Source organism: Manihot esculenta, chromosome 10, assembly GCF_001659605.2.
Source record: "Manihot esculenta cultivar AM560-2 chromosome 10, M.esculenta_v8, whole genome shotgun sequence".
Taxonomy (NCBI): Eukaryota; Viridiplantae; Streptophyta; class Magnoliopsida; order Malpighiales; family Euphorbiaceae; genus Manihot; species Manihot esculenta.
In genome coordinates, this window is record NC_035170.2 from 24,357,799 (window position 1) to 24,369,050 (window position 11,252).

An 11,252-nucleotide genomic window follows, 5' to 3' on the forward strand; every position below is an offset into this window, starting at 1 on the left:
CAATTTTTCTTTTTTTATATATAAAGTTATTCACAATCTGTGGGCACTTCATGTTTAAAGGACCCACCTAACATTAAAAATACGAATACCTAGATTTCTATATAAAAATTATATGGACCCACACAGGTAAACTGGATCTAACACAGTTTTTTTTTAAATTTAATGTTAATATTAATACTAGTTTCTTTAAAGATGGTCTTAGGACTTGCACTTTTTTTTTCCCTTAATGTTGGGAATTAATATCAAGTGGATTTGGGGTTGAACAAATTTGAATCACATACGCATGTGACATAATCGATCTAATCCTTTACATTTGAACTTCAGTAGATTTCATACGTTGTAGTCTTTGTCAAAAAGAGAGGCAAGACGAGAAGCTTCATATGGAAGAAGAGACAGAGCCTAGCATGAAGAAAAGAATTTGTCAGCATAGCCAAGGAGACTGCCCGTAGCCACAAGAGCGTCATGCATATATAAATAATATACCCATGAAACCTCTCAGAATATGGATCGGGCAAGTCATCCTTGGCTACCAAACAACATTCTTATCTTCATGTAAGGCTTCTCTTCCTCACTAATTTTCATCTCCAAATGCATAAGCATAGAAGCACTAACTTATTGGTTAGGGAAGAAGAAAAGAGAAGGTATAGCATGAAAAATAAGAGCCTGTGAAATTAGCCAAGGTGACTGCCTGAAACCTACTCAAGGGCTGCATTTGTATACGAGAAATGCAAACCAGCAAGTCATCCTTAGCTATCAGATAGACTCTTATCTTCATGTTATGCCTCTCTTCCGCTTGATTATTTCTTGCTTAATTTTCTCAAATGGGTATGCCATTTACTATGGTTTGAATCCTCTATTTATAACCTTTGAAAGAATAAATTTCTGGCTGAGATGACTTTGACAAAAGCTTGCCTCTTCCATAACCAATTTGCCTCATCCATATCCATCACTTTATATTTCCCATATAGGTGATCCATAAATGGAGTATATTCTCTTTTCTTTGTGAATAAAGATAAGGCTCTCATGGATAGTATATATTTAAAGCATGCTTGAAAGAAAATTTAATTTTCCAAAGTCGGATTCGGTAAAAAAATACGTATAATACATATAAGACATAAATTTTATAATTTAAATTTACATTATCGAGTTCGAGTTTAGATTAAGAATGATTTTTTCGATATCCACTCATAAAAAAGACCAAAAATAATTGCAAGCTGACCCTTTACATGTGTTAAGCAACGAAAGAGAATTTATTCCATATTATGGGCAGCTAGGACAATTTTTCCACTTATGAAAAAATTTCAAACGCATGGATGAGGCAAATTGGGTATGGGGAATCCATAACTAATGTCAAACTCTAGTATTTCTTGGGCTATAAATAGAGATCTGAAAACACAGTAATGGGCATCTCAGCTGAGAATCCAATCAAGAAGAAGAGATCTCTAACATGAAGATAAGAGTCTTGTTTGATAGCCAAGGATGACTTGCCTGATTTCCTAGCATTTTGGGTTGTGGCTTGCAACAATCTTTATACAAATGTAACCCTTGATGCAGGTTCTCAGGCAGTCTCCTTGGCTAATTTGACAAGCTCTTGTTTGTCATGCTAGACTTTCTCTTCTATATATAACTTTCCAAACAAGCCCTTCATTGATACTATGATCTTGGTAGATGTGAATGTTTTTTATTCTTGTTGGAGATTGATGGTGTGCATAGTGGGAAGAGAAGCCTTACATGAAGGTAAGAGTCTTGTTTGGTAGCCAAGGATGACTTGCCCGCTACACTGAGAAGGCTTTGATCTTGTTTGCTGTTAGAACTTTTTTTTGGCTTTGGGCAATCATCCTTGGTTATGCTAACATATTCTTCTCTTTCATGCTAGGCTGATCTCTCCTCATCAATAAAATTTTCTATATATACCAATTTTTTAGAGGAAAATTTTTTTTAATGAATAGGAATAATCCCATTATATGAATGTCACTTTCCAAAAGATAATATTAATAAAAAAATAAATACAAAAATAAATATAAAAATTAATTTAAATACAAACCGTGCGAAAATACATAAACTCTCATATTTAGATATTATTTCATGCGAAAATACAAACTACTCAAAAAATTTTTATTTTTCCTATTTTACTAACATATTCAAGATATTCTTCTTTTAATTTTTCAAAATTATTTTCTTTAACAATCTTATTTAATTTTCTTAAATTTTTGTCTTAGTTATTTCTTTTAAAAATTTCTTTTCAATTTTCTCTTTCTTAAGAACATTTAATTTCCTATTTATATTATTTATATTTTCTGTTATAGCAGATGTTGACGGTGATGTTGGCGAAGAATGTGCTATTTCAACCTGCTGATTTAAATAATTTTCTATCGGATTATATACTGCCTGGAGAAGTGAAGAACTATAATCTACTCATTTCATTTTAAGGTGTCTATCTGGAATATCTCATGTAGAAATTATGGGATTTACTATAATCTGGATTACAGGTTTAGGTTCATTTCCTTTATATGTAGCATATATTACTGAAGGTAGATTTGAGATTATATCTTCTGTTACTACTAAAGATGATGACCCTGTATATCTACTGCTTATACTTCTATTGAACTTTAACGATACTTTACCATCTTCAAACTGCTCTATCTTACTTAAACTTGTATTTGGTTTTACTTTTTCTTGTTCTGGAGGAGGTACTATACCTTCTAATATCCATCCTTCTCGTAAGGTTATATCTTTCCACTGAATTGTTTTAGGTATTACGGTATTTGTTTTAGTCAAATCTGTTTGTAAAAATCTTGTTTCTCTCAATTTATGCTGTAATTTATATTTAGTTCCAAAGGTCGAATTTATAGCCTTATAATGAATTTTATATATTAATGCTATCGGAATAGATCCTGACTTCATTTTATAATTATAAGTTTTAATTTCTAAGACTATACTTTCTAAATATTTAAATCATTTAATAATATCGTCAAATATGGATATACCTCAAAAGATATCGATCCTTCACTTAGACTGGTTTCTATAGATCCTAATAAAGAATCCTGAAAATTTAAAAATCTTACATCTCTAACTACTGCTAATATACATATTGGTGTTTAATCCTTCCCTAGTTAAAGGTTTTATACCTACTTGAATTAATCCTATATGAATATACTTGTACTTTTTACTTCGATGGTGATTTAATGTATTTGCTGATAAAAGAGTCATTTTCTCAAAAGGTTTACTTGCTGATAAAGATGGTGATTTAATGTATTTGCTGATTTAATGTATTTGCATCTCTAATTATCTGTGGTTTGGGGTTTTAGGAGTAGTACTGGAACTGGATTTTATTTTCTTCTACTTATTCTTCTTTCTCCCAATTTTTCTGTAAAAATTCTCTTATCAAAAAATTTCAAAGAAGCAGTCAAGCAGGAGAAAAATTAAAAAGCAGTCCAGTTCTGGGATCCCCAGAATTAAGTCAGATTGTGGAGAGAGAAGAGAAAGGTGCCTTCGACACGGTATTCAGTAATTAATACCAACAAACACAAACATAAAATAAATAATTTACTGAAATAACTTGCTCTTTACAAAACTTGTGCACCATATAAAAGGATGGCGGGATTACCATATACAACAATTAGAAATTTTAAATTCAATCCAAGTAAATAGTATGGGTGAACCTATATATATATTTATTTATTTATTATATATCCCTTCCATTTTCATTATGAAGTTTACCCATCTTTATCATAAAATTAAGTTGCAAAAAAAGTTATGTCGAAAGTTCGAGCTTAAAATTATTTTGGGCAGTTGATCGGATAATTTGATTCGAGTCTTATCCATTTTTATAAGAATTAAAATATTATTTTTCATTGAAAAATTAATTTTAATTAATATAACCTTTCAAGTTAAAAAAGTTTGAATTCAAAAGAATCCATTTTCATTTAAATTATCAAATTAAATTTTTAATTTTTCAATCAGAACTTCTTTACGAGTGGAATATCTCGTCCCCTATCTCCAGATCTCCTCATGCAGCTCCTTGTCCCTTTTCCTTATCTCAGGATCCTTCCCTTTCATGATTAAAAAAAACAAAAGAATTTGCACTGTCCTTTATTCTCATATATATGTTTGGACATATTATAAAACTCCCTTATAGCTTCACTATCGTGTATTATATATCCGTTTAATATAATTTTGATATGTAATTTAAAATAAAAAATATTATTAAAAATATGATAAAATCTATATATTAATATAAAATTTTAATATTTCATTAAATGACGCCGGTGTATAAAAGAATTTTCATACAATTATAGCCATGCATGAAAAGTCTTAGAATAAATGGATCGGGCAAGTGATCCTTGGCTACGACAAAATTCTTATCTTCGTCTCCAATTTTCATCTCCAAATGCATATATTAATCATCCCCACCAAGAAGCATAGAAGCAAAGTAAGGCCTTATTGGTGGGGGGAAGAATTGAAGAGAAGAGGAAAGAAGAGAAGGTGTAGCATGAAAAAGAAGAGGCTGTCAAATTAGCCAAGGTGACTGCCTGAAACCTACACTCAAGGGCTGCACTTGTATACCAGCAACCCTAGTATGAGCAGGAGCAGGAGCAGGCAAGTCATCCTTGGCTATCAAACAACACTCTTATCTTCATGTTACACCTCTCTTCTTCTTGATCATTTCTTGCTTTATTTGCTCAATTGGGAATGCCATTTTCTATGCTTTGAATTCTCTATTTATAGCCTTTGGAAGAATAAATTTCTGGCTGAGATGACTTTGACAAACCATGCATCTTCAATAATCAATTTCCCTCATCCATATCCATAACTTTATATTTGTAATAGAGATGGTCCATAATGGAATATATTCATTTTTATTGGTTAGGAAAGACGAAAGATTTAAAAGACCATGCATCTTAGGCTTTAAAAAAAGTGTGAAATCTTAAAGTAGGACCCTTCGCTAAGAAGACACATACAATTTTAAACTGTTGTCAAACTATTATTTTAATAATATTAAAATAATAATTTCATAACTTCTGTGAAAATATTGATATCTAAATTTTAAATTGTGTCTATTAAGTGAGATGAATAATTTAATTTTTATGAATAAACAAAATACTTAGATTTTATATAAGTGGAATTTAATTTGGATTGGAAATACAATATATATATAAATTTCATGATTCCAATGGAACACCAATATGCCATAGTAACAAAAGTCAAAAGCCAATTTGCCACTATAAGGAAAAGTTTTCTTCTGAATTCTGGTTGACTTTTCACTTTGGGAAAGGTCGTTGTAAACGAATTCGATTATGGTAGTGTTGGGTTGTCGGTTAATTTCAATTTAATTTGATTTGGAAATTAAATTTTAAAATAAAAAAAATAAATAGAACAATCATTTAAATGCAATTATATTAGATTAAATTAATTTGATTCCATTCAATTCATTATAGTTTTAAACTTTAATTTGAGCTCTTTCTTTAATTTATTTTATATTTATTTTTTTCAAATTAATTAGAAAGAGACACAATATAACTTTTTAATTTTTAAATTATAAAATGAGGTTATTTTGAAGAATTTCGATTTTATAAGTTTTAAATTTTTAAAATGTTAGAATTGAATTAAATTATTAATATAGATTGATATTAATAATTTAATAGAGAGAGCAAAAGGAAAAAGAGAGAACCGAATGAAGAAAAAAAAGAGGCACAGTCGAAGACCTCCGGCTTCAGATCTTAGTTTTCATCGTTTTCAGTTGTTTTTTTTTTCTTGTTCTTATTTTCCTCTATTCGTCTTTAGGCAAGGAGAGTTAGTGCTTAGTTTATTACCGCCATCCTTTCCTGAATCTCTCATCGTGGATGGATATGCTGGCTGTTTATTTTCTTTTTTATTTCTTTTGTTTATTGTTCTGATGTTTATTTTGTGTGTTTCTAGATTTTTGGCGCTGATCTTATGAGAGATTCGCTGTTTGTTGGATCTATTTCACCGGGGTTTCGACTGGTGCTTTTGGTATAGAAGATAGCTGTATGGAGCAATTTCATTATTTTTGTATGTGTAAATTTGACCTTAAGGAGTATAAAATCACTTTCTCAATTTGGTCGATTAAAAAATAAAACGCTGAATTTCGAAATTCTAGATTTGAACCATCGCCTTGTTTAGCCTCGTTTAGTCATGTAATGTTTTCTTAAGACTTTTAAATACTATGAAAAAGCATGGTAGAAAAAGAATAGCATAAAATATGATAACCTAAGATTTAAATTCAAATGAGAGTTGAGTTTTGGTCTGTGTATAAATTCTCTTTTTCTGGTTTACCCCTTTCTTTCTTTATGTCTTTTTCCTTTTATCTTCTAGTGATGTGTCATTATTATGCAAGACGATACGTACGGACGGATATTTCTTTTTTTAATTATCAAGCGATTATTTAATTTTCTCCGGCACTTGTACGGGTCTAGTCTTGGATGCATAAAGGTTATAGCCCTATTGACTCATAAATCGAGTAAGCTGGATTTTGACTTTTTGAATTTTAACTGTATTAGATTAGATCTGTTAACTTGAAACGCGGGCCGCGTTTAGAAAAATGGACTGGTGCGTTGCTTCGGCCAAATAAAGGACGGAGTTTCCAAGAGCCAACTATTTATCAAAACTCTAATAAAGGTGAGTATGGTGGAGGTTCTTGTTTTGATGTCAAAAGTGTAAAGTCTGTCCTCTCTGATTCTGATTCTGATTCTATCCTGTGGCAATATCAATCCATTTCAGTGCACCTACTCAAGTCAATGAAGTATCCGGTGGCAATATCAATCCATTTCAGTGCACCTACTCAAGTCCATGTCCTTCATTGACTTTCTTTTCTATGAAGCTGAATTCATTTCTTATAAGTTTAAAAATATAGAAGAAAATTTTTATCTTTTGGTCCTTGAGTTTAGAATGTTGTTCAATTTTATCCGGAATAAGCTTTAGGCTCAATGACTTTTTATTGATAATAATAAAATAATACAGTTTTTTTTTAAATGTCATTTCTGATTTAGATTTTTAGAATCAAGTATATATTTTTTTGGATTTATAGTAGTTTTGCTTCATTTGGGAGATTCAAATTTTAGGGTTGTATATTTCATTTGTTGGGTTTAAATTGCAATTTCTAAGTATTTTGTTCTTCACAATATCTGGGCTTATTGTTATTTATTTTTCTATTTTGCTTTGATAGAAAGTAATAAGTATTTTTAATATTTCCAAGTATAAAATTAATATGTATTTTTCATATTTAAACTAAAATTGAAAGATAGGTACAATCTTGGCGAAATTGGATATCAAACAAGAATTCAGGATTAAAAATGGAATTTTTTTTTTCTTCTTTAGAAATGTATCTTATACTTCAGCTATTTTCCATTTTAATTCTTTCATATTATTATCAATATTTCCATGCATGAAAAGTCTTAGAACAAATGGATCGGGCAAGTGATCCTTGGCTACGACAAAATTCTTATCTTCATGTAAGGCTTATCTTCGTCTCCAATTTTCATCTCCAAATGCATATATTAATCATCCCCACCAAGAAGCATAGAAGCAACGTAAGGCCTTATTGGTGGGGGAAGAAGAGAAGAGGAAAGAAGAGAAGGTGTAGCATGAAAAATAAGAGGCTGTCAAATTAGCCAAGGTGACTGCCTGAAACCTACACTCAAGAGCTGCATTCGTATACCAGCAACCCTAGTATGGGCAGGAGCAGGCAAGTCATCCTTGGCTATCAAACAACACTCTTATCTTCATCTTACACATCTCTTCTTCTTGATCATTTCTTGCTTTATTTGCTCAATTGGGAATGCCATTTTCTATGCTTTGAGTTCTCTATTTATAGCCTTTGAAAGAATAAATTTTTGGCTTTCTGGCTGAGATGACTTTGACAAACCATGCATCTTAATAATCAATTTCCCTCATCCATATCCATAACTTTATATTTGTCATAGAGATTATCCATAATGGAATATATTCCCTTTTGTTGGTCAGGAAAGATCATGAAGGATTTAAAAGACCATGCATCATGGATTTTAAAGATCATGAAGGATTTTAAAGACCATGCATCATGGCTATCAGACAGCAAGTCATCCTTGGGTATGCCATTTACTATGGTTTGAATCCTCTATTTATAACCTTTGAAAGAATAAATTTCTGGCTGAGATGACTTTGACAAAAGCTTGCCTCTTCCATAACCAATTTGCCTCATCCATATCCATCACTTTATATTTCTCATATAGGTGATCCATAAATGGAGTATATTCTCTTTTCTTTGTGAATAAAGATAAGGCTCCCATGGATAGTATATATTTAAAGCATGCTTGAAAGAAAATTTAATTTCTCAAAGTCGGATTCGGTAAAAAAATACGTATAATACATATAAGACATAAATTTTATAATTTAAATTTAAATTATCGAGTTCGAGTTTAGATTAAGAATGATTTTTTTGATATCCACTCATAAAAAAAGACCAAAAATAATTGCAAGCTGACCCTTTACATGTGTTAAGCAACGAAAGAGAATTTATTCCATATTATGGGCAGCTAGGACAATTTTTCCACTTATGAAAAAATTTCAAAGGCCATGGATGAGGCAAATTGGGTATGGGGAATCCATAACTAATGTCAAACTCTAGTATTTCTTGGGCTATAAATAGAGATATGAAAACACAGTAATAGGCATTTCAGCTGAGAATCCAATCAAGAAGAAGAGATCTCTAACATGAAGATAAGAGTCTTGTTTGATAGCCAAGGATGACTTGCCTGATTTCCTAGCATTTTGGGTTGTGGCTTGCAACAATGTTTATACAAATTTAACCCTTGATGCAGGTTCTCAGGCAGTCTCCTTGGCTAATTTGACAAGCTCTTGTTTGTCATGCTAGACTTTCTCTTCTATATATATCTTTCCAAACAAGCCCTTCATTGATTCTATGATCTTGGTAGATGTGAATGTTTTTTATTCTTGTTGGAGATTGATGGTGTGCATAGTGGGAAGAGAAGCCTTACATGAAGGTAAGAGTCTTGTTTGGTAGCCAAGGATGACTTGCCCGCTACACTGAGAAGGCTTTGATCTTGTTTGCTGTTAGAACTTTTTTTTGGCTTTGGGCAATCATCCTTGGTTATGCTAACATATTCTTCTCTTTCATGCTAGGCTGATCTCTTCCTCATCAATAAAATTTTCTATATATACCAATTTTTTAGAGGAAAATTTTTTTTAATGAATAGGAATAATCCCATTATATGAATGTCACTTTCCAAAAGATAATATTAATAAAAAAATAAATACAAAAATAAATATAAAAATTAATTTAAATACAAACCGTGCGAAAATACATAAACTCTCCTATTTAGATATTATTTCGTGCGAAAATACAAACCACTCAAAAAATTTTATTTTTCCTATTTTACTAACATATTCAAGATATTCTGTTTTTAATTTTTCAAAATTATTTTTTTTAACAATTTTATTTAATTTTCTTAAATTTTTTGTCTTAGTTATTTCTTTTAAAAATTTCTTTTCAATCTTCTCTTTATTAAGAATATTTAATTCCCTATTTATATTATTTATATTTTCTGTTATAACAGATGCTGATGGTGATGTTGGCGAAGAATGTATTATTTCAGCATGCTGATTTGAATAATTTTCTACCGGATTATATACTGTCTGGAGAACTGAAGAACTATAATCTACTTTTTTCATTTTAAGGTGTCTATCTGGAATATCTGATGTAGAAATTATGGGTTTTACTATAGTTTGGATTACAGATTTAGGTTCATTTCCTTTATATGTAGCATATATTACTGAAGGTAGATTTGAGATTATATCTTCTGTTACTACTGAAGATGATGACCCTGTATTTCTACTGCTTATGCTTCTATTGAACTTTAACGATATTTTACCATCTTCAAACTGCTCTATCTTACTTAAACTTATATTTGGTTTTACTTTTTCTTGTTTTGGAGGAGGTACTATACCTTCTAATATCCATTCTTCTTATAAGGTTATATCTTTCCACTGAATTATTTTAGGTATTACAATATTTGTTTTAGTCAAATCTGTTTGTAAAAATCTTGTTTCTCCCAATTTATGCTGTAATTTATATTTAGTTCCAAAGGTCGAATTCATAGCCTTATAATGAATTTTATATATTAATGCTATTGGAATAGATCCTGACTTCATTTTATAATTATGAGTTTTAATTTCTAAGACTATACTTTCTAAAATATTTAAATCATTTAATGATATCGTCAAATATGGATATACCTCAAAAGATATCGGTCCTTCACTTAGACTGGTTTCTATAGATCCTAATAAAGAATCCTGAAAATTTAAAAATCTTGCATCTCTAACTACTAGTAATATACATACTGGTGTTTAATCCTTCCCTAGTTAAAGGTTTTATACCTACTTGAATTAATCGTATATGAATATACTTGTACGTTTTACTTCGATGGTGATTTAATGTATTTGCTGATAAAAGAGTCATTTTCTCAAAAGGTTTACTTAACTAAAAATCGCTTTTCTCAGTTTTTATCACATAATCTGTTTTAAAAATATTAAACTTTGGGATTTTATAAATCTGTTCCTTATCCACCTTAGGAATTTCTCACTCATCTATGGCTTTTACAAAATCTTCCAATATTAACTCATTTTTATTTATTACTCTTTTAATTTCCGAAGATTTTGAATCATCTGATTTTATTGTACTTGCCGATTTACACAAAAAATTATCCATTTTCAAAAATTTTGAATTATGTCGCGGTCACTGCCTATTATACCTTATGACGCTTAAAACCTTGACTAAAACGGGTTCAGTTGGCATACCCAAAACATACTCTTTCAAATTTTTTAATAATGGATTCTTTCCCATGCAAATAACCTCAGGCTCTGATACCAACAAACACAGAGGATCGAACATACAATGATTCAGAGACAAGCAACAAATAATAAATATAACATGAGAAATAGTAAGTAGAGCACCAGATCTAGGATTATTAGATAAACCAAATAATACTTCTCAGTTTAAGTATAATGATTCGACAGTCTATGAATGGAATATAGATGAATTGTCTGAGTATAATATTTTAAGCTTATTACAGCAGATGACTGTTCTTTAGGTGTAAAATACAAATTCTCAGGATAATATTTTTTAATGACTGCCCATGGGTTTACATCATTGTAACCATTCTCAATTACAATTGCAAATTCAAAGAGTGGTTTTATAACCCATTTATGAAAACTTGTATTATACCTAGAGGTGA

General features: G+C 30.4%; 1 long non-coding RNA gene across 1 annotated transcript; it reads left to right on the plus strand.

The window, feature by feature from the left end:
- The first annotated feature begins 8,691 nt into the window (after positions 1 to 8,691).
- Positions 8,692 to 9,900, plus strand: LOC122724788. Its single transcript, XR_006352226.1, has 2 exons — positions 8,692 to 9,002; positions 9,576 to 9,900. It is a non-coding gene; the product is annotated as an uncharacterized LOC122724788 (long non-coding RNA).
- The last annotated feature ends 1,352 nt before the right edge of the window (positions 9,901 to 11,252 follow it).